The 13,933-nt window shown below is 46.7% G+C and overlaps 1 protein-coding gene and 1 pseudogene across 2 annotated transcripts in view; one reads left to right on the top strand and one right to left on the bottom strand.

Moving 5' to 3' along the window:
- The window catches only part of DTD1 (D-aminoacyl-tRNA deacylase 1), a 93,127-nt gene that overhangs the window by 46,633 nt on the left and 32,561 nt on the right, over window positions 1-13,933 (bottom strand). The window lies entirely within an intron of this gene.
- On the top strand, window positions 5,317-11,710 carry LOC144944104 (proteinase-activated receptor 2 pseudogene; annotated as a pseudogene). The gene is made up of 2 exons (XR_013639560.1): window positions 5,317-5,384; window positions 10,471-11,710. The product of XR_013639560.1 is annotated as a proteinase-activated receptor 2 pseudogene (transcript).

Here is a 13,933-nt window from a genome sequence, read left to right as displayed (position 1 = left end):
TAATGGGCATGCGGTGACCAATAAGGTCTGTCTTGGTCTGTAATAAGGTAGGGTCACTGATAAGGGATCGACAGGTTCGTAGTGTAGACTCCACGCTCCGCATCACTCATCTACACACGCTATTAAACATGTGCTATGAAGAAGGGCCGATTCCGAAACGTCTCCCACTCTGTATTTTTTTTTTTAGGTGGAATTTGACTTCTATATTTGTGGGGGGTGGGGGGGGCATGGGTTCACTTTGTCCCTCACATTCGAAATGGCGGCCGCATATAATAAATTTGTAAAATCTTTATTGTAAACTACTGAAAATAAATTAATAAACATGCCCAGTTTGGCAGGGGCGTTGCATCCCACGTGCCCCCCCTCCACCGCAAACTTCCGGCCATGAAGGAGGGCCATTGTCCGAAACGTCTATGTTTTTTTCAGTTGAAGGCAGTGCTTTGATGAACATGTTTAGCTGCTGTTGTGCTTGTGAACCACTGCCAATCGCAGCGTCACCAAACTATTTGTTCACCCGCAATGAATGTGACCCATCTGTACTGTAGACACACTGCTGCATGGGGAGACATCCGTAACATTCATCCGTAACATTCGTGCACGGCACGTTTTCGTTTAGCAATTGATTTTTGCTTTAGCGCGGATATAAAAGTGGGGTACGCTGCGGCTTTTTTTTATTTACGTCTTCTTTGAAACAGCATACTTGAGCCAGTTCGTCTGCAAATGTCAATTATAAAACAATGAAATGAAAATGCTTATCATCAACCTGCCTAACTTGGGTCATGTCATTCGCGTGCAGGGTAAAGGCGCAGCGCTGCAAGTGCTTCCCCACGCCACTGCTGGTGGAAGGGCCTCCACCTACTGGAGGAAGCTCTCGCAAAAAAGAAACAAAAACCCTCTAAAAGTGATTGGGCCTACTCTTCCACCCTGGGCATACATCGTTGAAGATGTGTCAATACCGACACTTTACCCCACCACCACGCCGCCCCTACTCATGTACACTAAGCGGTGGGTGCACAGGCGCGGAGGGGATTTAAACGGCAGTGGCACCGTACTCCTTGCTTCTTTCGGTAAAGTCACGTCGTTAGAAATACAAATCACGACGTTTCGATCGCAACACAAGCGGCCTTCATCAGGTGGCACCGATACAACGTCGTTATTTGTATTTCTACCCACGTGACTTTACCGAAAGAACCAAAGAGTATGGATTCCTGCAGTCACTAAAGCTTCAAATCTAGATTGAAGTGGCACCGTCGGTCCACCTGCCGCGCCGACCATTCCACCGCAGCGCTATCCCCACCACGCCGACGCTCTCTCTCTCTCTGTATGAAGTCGACGTGTGGCCGTGTTGTCAATCGCGCTATTATTTTCACAATCCTGACGGCGTCAAGTACGACTGATGAAATCCCACAAATCCAGTCCAGTGATTTTGCTTCACCCAGATGAGTAGCGGGTGTCGACTGGAGAGGAAAGATTTAAGAACCTGCGCGTACTGTTTTTTTGTTTCCCAGCGGATAACGTTCACATTTTACAATGAATGCACACTCGTGTTAAAGCTGAAACGGGGCCTCTCTCAAGTTGGCTGTGTGAAGAAAACCAAAGCCGTCAGCTCCGTGTCCGCTGAGCTACCCTGTCGGCTGGCAGCGGCGCACGCCTTCGAACCCATCGCATAGTGGAAACAGCAGCAACAATGGAATGACCGACTGCTCTTGACAGAAGGAACATTTACCGGGATGCCCGTACTATTTTAATTATACTTCCTTGGTAGTTTAACACGCAGTGTTTGCAATAAGTATCCGCGTTAACCGATTTACAATGAAGCTCAAGACATTGTTAAACACTATAACTGCATATAGAGCACATCTATAAAAAAAAAAGTGTATATATACATCCTTCCGTCCATCTACCCACTTACATAAGACAGGCAGAGCGAGAATTGACAGCCCTGTGATTTGCCAGAGTAAGAAGGTTTCTCGTACTGACACGGCTCCGCAGTGGAGCGAGCGGTGCGCCAGTTACTGGACGACGAGATAACACAGGTGGATGGGAATTATTGTCAAGGGAATGCAATTCGTGGCGAGTGGAAGGCGGAGGGTTGCGACCGAGCAATCTGGGATGCAGGGCGAATGGCAGGCGAGGGGATAAGTGTTGTGCGGTGGAGGGCAACTTGGGGGGCAGGTGGTGTCCGTGGAAGAAATGAATCGCGATATTTCGCGTGCACGGCACGGCGAAAGAAGTTGTGTGGGGGTTGGTGTGATTTGACAGCGGGCAAGCTCTGACATCATCAGCAGCACCCATAGTAAATCCACTGCTGGATGAGGCCTCTCTATGCCGTTACCATCACACATAGCCCCGCGATACAACGATCCATCACTCATCTACTGATCTCATCGCTTCATGGACATGTAATGACAGGGGAGTCAGCCTACGGTGCGAGTGCACTAGTGGCCACGGGAGGTAATGGACAGGGGAGTCAGCCTGCAGTGCGAAGGGACTAGTGGCCACGGGAGGTAATGACGAGGGAGTCAGCTGTGAGTACGATGGGGCTGGTGGCTACGGGAATGATCGAGAGGGGAGCGTGGTCAGGTGACGGAAGAGCACGGTGGAGTCTGCCGGTGGAGCGAGCGTCCAGAGTCAGCGAGAATGATCGAGAGGGGAGCGTGGCCTGGGTTGGTATAAAAGGGGGAGATGCGCGGGAGACTCGGGGCTGTTGCAGTGGCGTCTCCGCCTGGTCGAGTGAACGTGTCTTCAATAAATAAACCATCTCAATAAAAGTGTGTCAAGTCGTCTTTACATGGGTATGATGAACTTATTTGCCACCATACGTAAGCCAACCGTGCCAATCGGAGGTGCGGACAAAGAACAACAAATTATTGGGCGCGTTCTCTCCTCTGGCTGCCGCTCCGTCGCCAGTCTCATCAACGTGCCACCATCCCTTCACGATGTGCCCGGTCCCCACCCCCTGATATTCATGATCAGTCAAGGCGATGCCTCCGACATCCATTTATTCTCCGATCCATGTATTTCTCTTTCAGTTTAAATATCGATTATAATGTAATCGACTCCGTACGTATAAACAAATCCCTTTGAACAGAAATTAAACTATATTTACAAGTTCTTGTACGATATCCTAGCTTCATTTGAATGCTCTAGTAGTAAACAGGGGTAGCGGTGGCGCAGTGGGTCAACCATTGCGCAAAAAAAAATCCGCCGACCCGCAATCACCGGCGCACTGAAGCATCGTCAAAGCAACCCCCACGAGTGAAGGATGTGGGGAGGCCTTCAGCCAGCAGTAGACTGACACAGGGGCCGTGTGTTTGCATTTCAAAGTACGCACACGCAGTCGAAAAGAGACTCGTGCAAGCTTCAGAGGCCATGGCAAGAGCTGCAGGAATGAATTATACGATAAGCGGATCGCTCCATCTCCCCCGCCTGCTGTGAAGCTACAGCAGCAGCAGACTATGTCTGTGAATCATAGCTCCTCCGGAATAACCCTGCGCTATACAAATGGCACATATGCCAAATGTACGAACCATTAGATTTTTCTTTTCACTGTGGTGGATAGGACAAGGCTGATTGGACGTGAAACCTACCACCGCTTAGATCTCTGCGTGTTCTCTATGACGACGAAGATGATGGTGACTGGCAGTAAATTTATATTATCGCCACCAATTTCAATTCATACCTTTGCTTGATGTTTCCCATTCCATTATTATCACTTGCTTTACCAAACGGTGGATTTGATATTCTAATGCCCTGAAGTGTGTGCTTGACTCGATCAAAATACGTGATGGGCGTTACCATCATCATCACCATCACTAAACGTGATGGATGTGGCGTGTCCCGCCCAGGACACGTGTGAAGAAAAGGAAGTTGCAGATGTCTCAGACGGAGACCTCGACTGTTCCCCACGCAGTGTGAAAAAGGGGAAATCTCCGGGAGCGGATGGTATCACCGTGGAGATAATCGCTGAAGGGAAATAACAAATGATAGCTCAACCACGTGGATTATGACGTGAAAATGTACAGCAGGCAAATACTCTAAATGCATGTTTCTAAATGTGGAGGGAAAAACTGGAGGACCAAGAACAAAATCCACGTGTCCACCGGGAGAGAGACATGCACACTCCAAATACACAGCAGGCGTCAGGGTCAGGGTCAGAACCAAACCCACGACCTCCTGTATACCAGGCGAGGTAGTTAACATCTCGCCATAGTGGCACTCTAACGGTAAAAACATTACGGTGATAAAACCGAGTTGAAGAACGACAGGTGCCAATGTTTCTCTTATCGCACGCCCAACAATCCTTCACGAAAACCACTTTGGAACGCCACAGGAGCAAGTGGAGTTTATGAAAAGTTTCTCTTTCCATCAACGCCGTACCACATACTCTTTCCATCGACCCAATGTGACGCATTAGCTACGTTCATCAAGTGCCGGGCACTGGAATGGTGTTCTAATATTCATAGTCGGAGCGTATCGGTGGCCACTGTATTAATTAATTATAATTATGAGCATAATAATATAATTGCAGCTTATATTACACCTTTCATAAAATCTCAAGGCACTTTACAACAATGGGGTGGTTTGGGGAAGAAGTGGCTGAGGTGAAAAGATAATGCTATCTGAATTTTTCGTTATAAACGGTCCTATTACCAGTAATCGTACATACTTAAGTTGTTGAAATTGTAATATACGAGTGTATGGGAAGACACGGTGGAGATACCAAAATAAAAAGATAAGCCAAGAGTTATTAAGGGTGTGTGGGGCCAGTTTAACATAAATGTAAAAAAACACCCGTAAGCTCCAACAAAATGATACATCCAATAAATATTACTGCGCGCTAACGTAACACCGCGTTGTGTTTGTTCATTTGTTTTCTCGGGCCTCTCGCTCAGGGCGGCACCGTGGAAGTACAGTCTCCCCCGTCTGTGGTTGTGGGTTTCCTCCACGCGGCGCGGCGAAACGATCCGCAGCGGCCGCACGACTCGTGGTGGCTTGCGAACGCACCGCTCCAGTTCACGTCGGCCTCCTCCGCGAGCACGCGGCCCGGCGAACACGCGCGCGTGTCGCGGACGCCGCTGTTCAGCGCTCCTGCCTTGCTCGGTGGCGTCAAACAGCAACGGCAACTCAAGGTTCATCACCGACGGTTGCGGTCCTGGCCGAGGATCGTACGCGTTAAGGGTTAGAGCAATTTGAACGGTTTAAAAAAAATGTGTGTTCGTGAGTAGAAATGACGAACGTTATCAATAGGTAACACACTTGTGTTCAACCTCTAGCATGTGCATCAAGATAATGGAAGATTAAGGGAAGCCAGAAATCAGAATTACGTTTTCTGAATGCAGCACATTGTACAGAAGACAACGGCGGTGACATCTTCCTATAAGGTAACATTTTAGTTCTCTTCGTTGCGACTGCCATGGTGTAAGGGACATCGAACATTACTCCCATGAAGAGTTCACTCTGGACTCAAAAAGTACAATTACGTTCTATGCCAAGGCAATCGCAACTTCATGTAAGTTTCTTAAACTACTGTTTACATCAATGCGATCGTAAATTAAATGTGAACATATTATTTGGAACATTGCTTGTGAAGTGAAACATATAAGAGTACCCAGAGCTCTCTGGGAAACATGTTTTTACATGCTGATGAGACACTACATGTCAACACCGCTCCTCCAGAGTTAGCTTGTGTTGAACCCGATGCTGCTAAAATGACACTCTCCCAGAAGGTCGTCCGCTCGGTGGGATGTGTCCAAAAATATGTTAAAGTGTCCACGTGGAGAGAAAGTGACGTGGGAAGGAGGGGACTGATATTATATCAATATTCTCCACTCTGAAGCGCATGATAATGTTTTACGCTAACATTGCATACAAGCTGACTGGCACATGCACTACACCACACCCATTCTCCTTCTCCTACTCAGTGATTGTTGTTTGATTTTTTTAAAAACCCTTTCATTTATGTTGTACCGTATAATCATTGCTACCACACTTTTTACAATGCACACTTCAGACATGCGCTCGATTTCGAAACCCATAACTTCCGCGTTTCAACACATCCCGTACGCGACAGCATGAGTCAAAGTCGTCGTCTTGTCAAGGACAAGACCCTGCACAAACGGTGTTGAGGCCTTACTTCGTTTGATTCCACGGAGTGATTCTCTTAACCTAGCCGACTGTGATGCAGTGGAAGATTTAGTGCCCTCGTCGTAATTCCGTGCCCCCCCCCCAATTTTTGTCAACTCATAAGTGAACTCAGTAAATATATATTTTAAATATATTACATTATTTAAAGCGAACAGACGATGTCAGCAGCTTTCACTAGTTTCATCTCGTTACAATCGCCCACTCGGCGGTGCTTGGTGGGAGGTGGTCACCGTCTGCGTTGAAGTTTTCGTCCAAATTCATCGTTGGCTACGATAAACAAAAAAGCACCTGGTTGGGGAACAAATGCATCACTAATTTGGTTAAACAAAATAAACGCTCGGTGCAGACGCCTACACCCGCTTATAAATAAGTGCATATCGGTTTCCGTAGAGGGTGGCGAGGCGGTGATTCATGCCCTGGCCCACGAGCCCGGCAACGTTCGTTCAATTCCCAGTGATGACGGACAGGTTGGTGAAAGACGAGCAACGTTTGCCAATTGGTCTAATCAAATCACATTTTACAATCGCCCAAATTAGACAAATATAAAAAAAATTGAGCTTGGTATCAACACTGGCTTTGCTGATAGACGAAATCAACTGGCGTCATTTTCCACGTGGCAACTTCATTTGATTGGCTTTGTTGGGTGGTGGAAGGTTATCGTAAAACAAAACCACGATGCATTAAACGATCTCACTCAAAAGAAACTAATTACGAATCATAATATTGGTCCTGAAAGCCTAGGTCTGTGTGTGTGTGTGGGGAGCGGTAGTGCAGCGGTTAGCACGCTGAGCTACGAACCCGACGACCCGAGTTCGATTCCTGCTCACGGCCAACACCAGTGATGGTTATCTTAACCGGTCATGGGCCTCCCTTAGGTTGACTTAGCCTCAAATGAATACCTGGTATGGTGTGCAAACATCACAGGCGATACGAAGGGTCTTTGTCGTTGTTTGTCTAAAGTACTGCACTTTGATAATCAGCCTGAACATAGCTGATCAGCTGTGACGCTACTTCTTAGCGGTGAGCATACCACAGCTGATACGCCATGCATCTGCCGCCATCTGTCTGTGATAAAAACGTACGGTCCTTCATCTATCCACTGCTAGATGAAGGCCTCCACACGCTAAGTCGGTCGTGGAGGTGTTTTGACCATACTTCATGGCGCCGGTCAGTGCATGCTGGTGGAGTGGAAGATGGCAGCAGCCTTCATGCGACCCGCTCTGTTCAGTGAAAAATCACGACAAATTGCCACCAACGCAGCAACCGAACATCGATTATCGATCTCTCGGTCTCCAGAGCAGCAACAACAACAACACAAGCGGCACTCTTCAATGCGTGTTGGTGACTTTAGCCATGTCCTGGAATCAAACTGGGGTCATTGGGTTCATCGAGCAATGCGCTAAACACGGAGTGACTGCTCTATGTTCAAATGCTACGAACTCGCGCGTAAATTAGACATGTAACGTAATGTCTAATGATGCCATTAAGTTGGCTTTGTTATTATTGAAAAGAAAGCGCAGAAGTAGTTCAATGGAAAAATACTAAACCAATACTTATTTTTAAAAAAATAGCAATGTTGAACATTGCTATCTTACATTTACTATTAATAAAACACCATCACATCCGACACGCTCCACCGCTTACACGGTGCACTGATAAAGTTTACATGCCGATTATAGTTTTCCTCATAGTGTTTAATATTTATTGCTTGGGGAATTCAAGAACTTATTTCACTTAATGAGATACTGCAGTATGAATACCGATCAAAGTACTTCAGATAATCTTTATGATCCAAGAAGCAGGATGTGAGTATTAATCAACTCTCGATCGGTGTGGGTTGCTTTTTAATTCTCAGATTAAAAGTTAATTATCCCTCTGTAGTCATGAACTCAAGATTAAATATAGGCACGTATCAACGTGTTGCTTAAGTCGATTCAAGGATGGAGTGATCAGTACACTCCACCATGAACCAGGCCACATGAGTTACATTCCAGGCTGGCTATGGTTGACATTTGTGGCGAGCAATATCTGAAGCTGTCCCGGGCCCCCTGTTCTCCAAGCCACACTGACCAGCATGGTGCAGTATGGTCATCTAACAAGTTACATCGTGTGCGAATGCCTTCGTCCTGGTGTGGACTGCCGACGGACTGTACGTTATTATCATCATGATCAAGTGCGTTTAGAAACACCATACCAGGCCTTGGATCATCGGTGCACAAGGTAAAGTCTGCAGGTCACATCCAACCTCTGTTCATATTCATACTCAGCACATGCTGGATGGTCCACACATATATTAATAAACTGGAGTTTCCATCTATAAAGTATCATAAACAAAAACAAAACGATGTAATCAATAACGCTGCCTTAAAAGAAGAAAATATAGAATCGTCGATAGAATCAGAATATCTACTTGTACTGGAAGGAATCTGATGAGTTATTAAGCCCTTTTTCACATTTCTGGCAAGAGCCCTTCTGCAGAGCACCGAGTGATTGTGAAACGTGACCATATCCTTCAGGCCAAGTGCACATCGTCCATCGGATACCGCAGCGAACAGGGTGGTAAGCTTCCAAGCATTGGACCTTAATTACACTGTTCAACACACTTTTTCTGGCATAAGGTATTCCAACGGTTTTACGGTAATTTTGGGGTGCTGATTCCAAATCTGGCATCAGTTTTTGTCTATCACATCAGGTTTTTGAGATATCAAATATTGCATTTTCAATAAAAACTGCAGAAGAAAAATATTAAATAAATGTGGATATCTACATAAAATGATATTATAAACACACTATCCTAAAAATACTGCACCATATTTTAACACTAAAGCAGTCACCGACTCGCAACAACTTGCAATCATAAGTGACAGAGTTAATTTCGGGTAAAATCAATGAAAATGGGGTATGCCGATAGCAATAAAAATGAGAGATCAGATTTGGAATCAGCACCCTGAAATTAGTCTAAAACAGGTGCAAAAGTCCAGGCCAGAAAAATGTTTTTTTTTTGTTGACCAGTGTTATAGCTCCCTTATTGAATTCACTTCTCCGCAGTTGCCTATTGCACCAGTTCACTGCACGCAACAACAACAAATACCCGTGAAAGACGCGCGGAATGCTCGACAAAGTGCCTCGGAATGCACCACGCGCTAGGTGTGGTATAAATACTACATTTTGATTGTGATATGCATGACAAATTTTTTTTGTTACAAACGCCACCAACTAAAATTCTGCTTCATGTACGAATGTGTAGTTGTGTGACACAGCTTCTCTTGACACGGCATTCGTAAAAAATTCGGTGAATATCGAGCGCAATTGTTTTCTTGCTACGCGCCGCAAGATAACATCGCGTAATATCTCATTTATTGTGATTATTGTTCCTCATTTGAGTAATCCCGAAGTATAATTTTTTTCTTGACAAAATATTCATCAAGCAACCAACTCAATAATCAACAGTGGAAATAATCATCTATTTTCCATTCAATCGGTGCTTTGCTAAATATGTTGGACATGTTGGCTAAATGCCATGATTATATAACAACATGGAATTACACAACATTACTTTTGGAGTAAATTTAATATATTATCATGATTTTCTAAATTTACTTCCATGTTCTGCGGTTGATGACATTTAAAGTAACGTGTATTTGTGCTGGACGTATTAACCAAGAACAAAATTAAGTACAAATAAAACCAGAAGCTGATATCGCGACAATCGGCCACGTGGTATTTGCGATGCTTGGCACTGTGTTCTCTCGTGCACCTTGCACTGGCGGTCTTCATTGACGCTCTCAAGCTCTGCAGGCATTGTCGGAAAATAAATTGCAATGTTTTGCACCTAAAGTGCTTGCAGTTGATGTTCATGCAAAGAATGTGCCTTATTCAGAACACAATGTCACCAATATGCTCGTCCATGCATGGGCGTGTATTCATACGAGTCAACGTCTCTCGAAATTGCATCAATAAAAAGTGTGGCATGTGTCGAGTTGAAATCTCATTAGCTTTTACTTCCCAGAAATAAATGTCACGATGAAGAGCAAGTTTGTGTTAAAATAAATAAGTGCTTTTTTCGAGTAGACGTAAAAAATACGGCAGCCGTTAATATGAACCGCAGAAAATATCAACGCACGCCACTGTGACGGAACATTTTACATATTTATATTTAAAAAGTTGACAATGAAAGACAGTTGGTTCAGGGTAATCAAACAAATCCTACTTCCTGCTGCTGCTGTATTTGAGCAATATCCTTCGCACAGCACTCCGCAGTTATCGACACACCCACGCGCATCGCGATAAACTTTTAACACGGCTGGAAATGTTTTCCCGCAGCCGTGAACCAAACAGCAGCGAGAGAGTGGCGGTGGCCATGGCGAACGTCACGAACGCGACGAGGCTCAGCGAAGAGACGCGCCAGATGCTCACGGGCAGCCTCACCACCGTCGTGCTGCCGTGCATCTATCTCGTGGTGCTCGCCGTCGGCCTGCCGGCGCACGCCACGGCCCTCTGGGTCTTCCTGTTCAAGACGAAGACGCGCACGGCCTCCAACGTCTACATGGTCAACCTGGCCGCGGCAGACCTGCTCTACGTCCTCTTCCTGCCGCTGCAGATCGCCTACCACTTCCGCGGCAACGACTGGCCGTTCGGCCGCCCGCTCTGCCACGTCTTCACGCTGCTGCTCTACACCAACACGCACTGCTCCACCTTCCTCCTCACCTGCGTCAGCGTCGACCGCTACCTGGCCATCGTGAGGCCGCTGCACGCGCGCCACATGCACGGCGCGCGCCGCGCCGCCCTGGTCACCGCGGGCATCTGGCTCCTGACCCTGGTCATGCTGTCACCCATACAGTCGATAAACCTCCTCAACCACGTCCAGGAGCTGAACATCACCACCTGCTACGACGTCTTCCCAAAAGAGGACGGCGTCGTCACGTTCTTTCTCATCTACTGCGTCGTCTTCGTGGCCGTAAACTTCTTTGTCCCCGTTTGCATCACCGTATTCTGCTACGTGTCCATCATTCGGGCGCTCACAAAGGCCAAGCTGGGCTCCTGTTGCGACGGGCGGAACAACGAGGACATCCGCAAAGGGATCCAGCTGTCGGTCGTGGTCCTGGTCACGTTCGTTCTTTGCTTCGCGCCGAACAACTGCGTGCTGTTGGCCCACGCGCTGCTCCACTGGACGAAGAAAAACAGCGACCTCTACGGCATCTACAAGCTCATGCTGGCCTTCAGCAGCCTCAACACCTGCTTCGACCCCATCGTCTTCTACTTCGTGTCGAGCGAGTTCCAGGCGCGCGTGCTCAGCGCGCTGTCCTGCTGGTGGCGCCCGTCGACGTCGAGCCGCCCCGAGCTGCTGCGCGGGAGCAGTGGCACGGGCAGGGACGACTCGGAGCTCCTGCAGGACGCGCCGGGGAGAGGCGATCAGACGGGAACGTCCACGACGGTGTCGTCTCCCATCTGAAGTGCCTACAACGGTGTCATCTAGCGTCTGAAGAGACCACAACGGTATTGTCTCCCGTCTGAAGTGCCTACAACGGTATTGTCTCCCGTCTGAAGAGACCACAACGGTATTGTCTCCCGTCTGAAGAGACCACAACGGTATTGTCTCCCGTCTGAAGCGCCCACAACGGTATTGTCTCCCGTCTGAAGAGACCACAACGGTATTGTCTCCCGTCTGAAGAGACCACAACGGTATTGTCTCCCATCTGAAGCGCCCACAACGGTATTGTCTCCCGTCTGAAGTGCCTACAACGGTATTGTCTCCCGTCTGAAGCGCCCACAATGGTGTCATCTCCCTTCTGAAGTAGCTGGCAAGGGAGGAGGTCAAATGCAGCTGTCATTGTGAAAGATTTTCATGTTTTTAGTATGCCCTAATGTGTCAATGAAGAAAGTGTTTTTTTACGTTCCTCTTTTGTTTTACTTTTTATTTGTGTTGGTGTGCAGCGTGTATATTTACATGGCTGCCCTTAACACGGAATATTAACACGCGCTTGTATTCATACACTTTACAAACCTGATCTGTTATTATGAAGCTTTTCTGATTTCGGGACTGAATGTTAATTCATTTCTGATGTATTCATTAAAAACATCCAATTAACTCGAAAACGTATATTTCACAAAGCACGCTCGTGACAAGTTGCTAATCTCGAGCCCGATTACCTCCAAGTCCCACCCAACACGCACCCGTGAGTTTGCACGTGCCGTGAAACGACTTTACTAAAACCCTCGCTATGAACCCAAGTTTTTAAATATATATTGTAATGTCGCTGTGAATAACGATGGCGATAGTGTGTCACTTAGTCTGACCCCCTTTTTTAATTTGTATCATACTACTTTATTCTGGTAATCATAGTGTAGCTGTACTAATACCCTGTATAATCATGTTACTTGTAGCTCCCTGCTCGTCACTTTACCCCGGAGACTTTCGCGACCAATATTTTCCTTATTAAACGTTTTTTTGGGTTAGATCGCGTGGATATAAATGTGTCGTTAACTCACCACCACCTGAAATAGACAATTGGTAAGGTCTGTCACGTAAACAGAACGTGCCAATTCCTTACTAGTACAGCACACCGCTTGTGTGTTGGAAAGTAAACCCACGACATTTACAATCTGAGTATCGTGACGTTTCGCTGATAATTACAACAAGCCTCATCGGGCAATTCTGGTTGCAATTACCAGTGAAACGTCACAGTCATTTCAAATTGTAAACATTATGTATTTACTCTCCAACACACCGGGGTGCTGAAGTAGTAACTACTTGATTTGAAGCTTTCGTGACTGCAGGAATCCATACTCTTTGGTTCCTTCGGTAAAGTCACGTAGGTAGAAAATAACAAAAATCAGCTTTCCCACCTGATGATGATTGCTTGTGTTGTGCCCGAAACGTCGTGATTTATTTTATTTTATACCTACGTCACTTTACCGAAAGAACCAAAGAGTATAGTAACTACTTGACACGTATTGCTTATGTGGCAACCCTTACTAATTGGCTGTGTCGTGTGGTGGCGGATGTAACGACTGCTTGCCGCCATTTGGTGGTACAAACCAAATATCTAAGTATCAACACTGCCGTGACCGGGGCAGCGTCATACCACTGCAGACTTCCCACACAGTGGTACGAACTTTACTGACCCCCAGATGGACAATAGCCGAAGCTGGATTGTCAATCCGTTAACTACAATGCCACCCGGGATCAGATATCTGATTTAAAATAACATTTTTGCAAACGTTGAACTATTTTTTGGCAAATGAGAATGAGGAGACCATTTTAGTGCAGCCTTAGCTTTGATGCCGAGTCAACGTAGGGGAGATAGATGCTCGCCGGCCGCATCTGTCCCGGTAGTCCACATGGTAATTTGGGGGAAGTGTGCTCTCTAATCGTATTTGACGTGCGTGTACGAATGCACGTGTGTTACGGTTCAGGTATGTCATTGTGAGCGTGTGTCTGACCAAAGTGGTCGAGCAGTGGATAGCCCACGACTCTTTGAATCCGGCGACCTGAGTTAAGATTCCTGGCCATGGCTAAGACCAGTGGCATGTGATGCCATAACCTGGTCCTTGGCTTCCCCGAGGTCGACTCAGCCTTAAATGAGTACGTGGTACAGAATGCAAACATCGGCCGAGCGTGGTGAGGACCACACTAAGCCCTCGTGCGCAGGCCCGGTACTGGCACTTGCCCTGGGAGTGTGTGAAAGGTTACATGGGGATCCTTTGTCTTTGTATGTGTACGTGTCCACTCATGCAGCATAGGAACAAACCAACGCGTTTGAGGTATTTTTTAAAATAAATAATT

Source organism: Lampetra fluviatilis, chromosome 33, assembly GCF_964198595.1.
Source record: "Lampetra fluviatilis chromosome 33, kcLamFluv1.1, whole genome shotgun sequence".
Taxonomy (NCBI): Eukaryota; Metazoa; Chordata; class Hyperoartia; order Petromyzontiformes; family Petromyzontidae; genus Lampetra; species Lampetra fluviatilis.
Note: the sequence above shows the minus strand (reverse complement) of the source record. Positions and strands in the feature narration are given on the sequence as shown.